Raw genomic sequence first — 4097 nt, forward strand, 5'->3', positions numbered from 1 at the left:
AGCTCCAGCCCTGTTATTAACTAAATACCTATAAACCGAAAAAAAAAAAAAAAAAAAACCAAACCTGCTGCTGTCAAGTCTATTCTGGCTCATAGCGACCCTACAGGACAGAATAGAACTGCCCCATAGAGTTTCCAAGGAGTGCCTGGTAGAGTTGAACTGCTGACCTTTTGGATAGCAGCTGTAGCTCTTAACCACTATACCACCAGGGTACACAACTTTGAATAAATGATTAGCCTGTACCATCCTTAGTTTTTTCCCTTGTAAAATAGCCTTGGAAGGGTATATTGTTGAAACTTAATAGAAGGAGAAAAGAAGTAGCCCTATATCTTTTCCTAAATGCAAAATTAATAAGTCCATCCTAGCTTTAAGCTGGCCAACTGAGTATACATTGATCATTTCCACCTCCCTCGCCAAAACTACAAGACTGATAAAAAATAGATTAATTAAAGTTTCAAGAATAGGAAAGATCATAAGCTGTGACCAAATGAGAAACCAAAGCAGTGGTTTCTCCTGCCACCCTAAAGCTGCTGTTCTCAATCATGTGCTGCCCCGATGGGGGAGGTAGTTTGTAGTTCTTTCTAACCTAACCAAGCAGATGAAAAGATAGAAAAATCGAAACTATGACAGAAAAGTTAAGAGGCATAGAGGTTCCAGAAATGTTAGCATCAATCTAATGCAAGCATTTTTAAATGTTGATATGCCATGGATCTCTTTGGCAGTTTGGTGAAGACTATGGTCCCCTTCTCAGAATGCTTTTAAATGCCTAAAATAAAATATATAGGATTACTAAAGAAATCAATTACTGTGTATTTAAATGCAGCTATCAAAAGAGTAAAATGTGATATATTAACATACCAGTGAATTAAATAACAAGATTCAGCAAATAGTCTACTATCATTTTTCAGATATCTGCCATAATTGTAAAATAATATGAAAATGCCTGTGAATTCTACTGGTAATAAAGTCACAGATACTGCCAATACTACTGTGGTTTAACACCTACATTTAACCCAAAAAACACCTACATTTAAATGGTTGAAAATACTATATTTCAGTTAGAGTTTAGTGAAAATAAGAATGTAATTTTTTTCCTATTAAAGTTCATGGACTCCCCTGAATTCTATCCACAGACCCTAGGTTAAAAAACTCTAGTCTAATAGATTTTCCAGGAGATTTTCCAAGAACAGATGAAACACAATATTTTAATTTTATTGAATTGGAAAAAAAAAAAAAGAAGACATGATAATTCAGATTAAAAGAGTTCACTAAATGCTAGCAGAAAAATATAAAACATGATAAAGAAAAGTGACTAGAAACATATAGTAAAACATCAGAACATCAGAGATAAAGAGAAAACCCAAAAAGCTGCCAGGGTAAAACCACAGATAACCTACAAAGGAAGAATAATTAGTAACGTTGACCATCAAATTAGCAAAGTTCTATGCAAGAAAAAATGAAATATTTTAAAAATGCTGATGGGAAGTTTACTTTGAATCTAGAATTTTATACACAGCCAAAACTGTCCTAAATTTGAAATAAAAAAACCAAAAACTGGAGGCTGAGCCAAGATGGCCAAATAGATGCTTCTGGTGAGCCCTTTTTACAACAAAGAACTGAAAAAACAAGTGAAATGAGTATACTTATGACAAGCTAGGAGCCCTAAGCATCAAAGGCAAGCTTAGAAAACAGAGGGGCAGAGCGAGGAACAGATGGTTCAGAAGCAGAGAGGAGTTACTGGACCTGAATTGCAGGGAGCCCTCAGTCACCATTCCCAGGGCCGCAGCGGCGGGCTGGCACTAGCGTTTGGCCGCAGTTTCCTCAGAGAGAAGCAGCCAGCCACATAGCCTACTCACACCTCTGGAACCAGAGAAGAACGGCACTCTTGGCAAAAGCTAAGTACTTATGTATATTTTAACCCCCCCCCCCCTTGCAAACCGGCTTCAGTGGCTGAATTCTCTGGGCCTGAAATAGGCACCGTAGACTGCCTAGAGCCATCCTTCTGGCCTTGGAGAAGGAAAAAAATCTGCATTTGGGGAAAAGATAATTTGCCAGCTCCACTAGCCGGGAGAGCTCAGGACAGAAGTGGCTCCTGTCTAGGCATAAACAGCCTGTGGACTTTGAGCACCTTTCCTCTCTGCATGGACCTGTGTGGGCCTATTTCAGGAGAATAAGCCCTTGTTGGCAGACTGCAACCTTTTCAGCTGTGTGGTGGAGAGGTGGGTGTTTGATGTTTGACATTGCTATTAAGCAGGATCCTCATCTACCCAAATCAGGGGCCTAAGGACTTGTAGCTCCATTCAGGTCACCCAGCCACCCGCGACAGGGGTCCAGGGATAACTGGTACCTCCCAGTCCTTACAACCAAAAAGATTGGGTGCCCATGGTCCGTCTGCAGAGCCCACCCACTTGCACACTGTAGGGAACAGGGACGTGCTTTCCTCAGAGACACTTGGGGGTTGGCTCTCAACCCCCTGCCTTGTTCAGAGCATGACCCCCTGCTGCAACCAGATGCTGGTACCTACACCAAATACCCCTGCCCCTCCAAGACTGTAGGACAGAGTCTGTACCTCATACTTGATGATCAGCTACCTGGACACCTAAGCTGAATTCATACAAGAAAAATGAATGGACTCCTAGACTGATATACCTGATAACAGCTCTAGCCATCTGGGCACAGGAAGTCAGAGCTCCAAAGACAAAAATAATCAAGCTAGCTCACTCAAGCAACCCATTTGGGCATATCAAAACAAAACAAAGCAAGAAGCTACGACACAGTAAGCAAGCATAAACTAATATAATAACTTATAGATGGCTCAGAGACAACAGTCAATATCAAGTCACAAAAAGGAACAGACCATGATCCCCTCAACGAACTCTCAGAACAAACAATCCAGGGATCCTCTAGATGAAAGTGCATTCCTGGAATTACCAGAGGCAGAATACAAAAGCTTAATATACAGAACTCTTCAAGACATCAGGAAGGAAATGAGGTAATATGCAGAACAAGCCAAGGAACACACAGATAAAGCAATTGAAGAAATTAGAAAGATTATTCAGGAACATAATGAAAAATTTAATAAGCTGGAAAAATCCATAGACGGACAGCAATCAGAAATTCAGAAGACTAACAATAAAATTACAGAATTAGACAACTCAATAGAAAGTCAGAGGACCAGAATTGAGCAAGTAGAAGCTAGAATTTCTGAATTTGAAGATAAATCACTTGGCAATAATGTATCTGAAGAAAAATCAGAGAAAAGAATTAAAAAAAATGAAGAAACCTTAAGAATCAAGTGGGCCTCTATCAAGAGAAATAACCTACGAGTGAATGGAGTACCAGAACAGGGAGGGACAACAGAAAATACAGAGAGAATTGTTGAAGATTTGTTGGCAGAAAACTGCCCTGATATCATGAAAAATGAGAAGATATCTATCCAAGATGCTCATCAAACTCCACATAAGGTAGATCTTAAAAGAAAGTCACCAAGACATATTATAATCAAGCTTGCCAAAACGAAAGATAAAGAGAGAAGTTTAAGAGCAGCAAGGGATAAAGGAAAAGTCACCTACAAAGGAGAGCCAATAAGAATAAACTCGGACTACTCAGCAAAAACCATGCAGGCAAGAGGCAATGGGATAACATATTTAAAAAATTGAAGGAAAAAAAAATTGCCAGCCAAGAATCATATATCCACCAAAACTGTCTCTTAAATATGAAGGTGAAAGTAGGACATTTACAGATAAACAGAACTTTAGGGAATTTGTAAAAACCAAACCCAAGCTGCAAGAAATACTAAAGGGAGTTCTTTGGTTAGAAAATCAATAATATCAGGCATCAACCCAAGACTAGAATACCGGGCAGAGCAATCAGAAGTCAACCCAGATAGGGAAATCAAAAAACAAAGCAAGATTAAAAAAAAAAAAATGCTCAAAACAGGGTAACAGCAATGTTATTACATAAAAGAAGACAACATTAAAACAATAAACAGGGACTGAGAAATGTAATCATACACCTTCCATTTGGAGAGGAAGATACAGTGATACAAAGAAATAAAAGTTAGGTTTAAATTTAGAAAAATAGGGGTAAATAATAAG

The sequence above is a fragment of the Loxodonta africana genome, chromosome 7, assembly GCF_030014295.1.
Source record: "Loxodonta africana isolate mLoxAfr1 chromosome 7, mLoxAfr1.hap2, whole genome shotgun sequence".
NCBI classification, from domain to species: domain Eukaryota; kingdom Metazoa; phylum Chordata; class Mammalia; order Proboscidea; family Elephantidae; genus Loxodonta; species Loxodonta africana.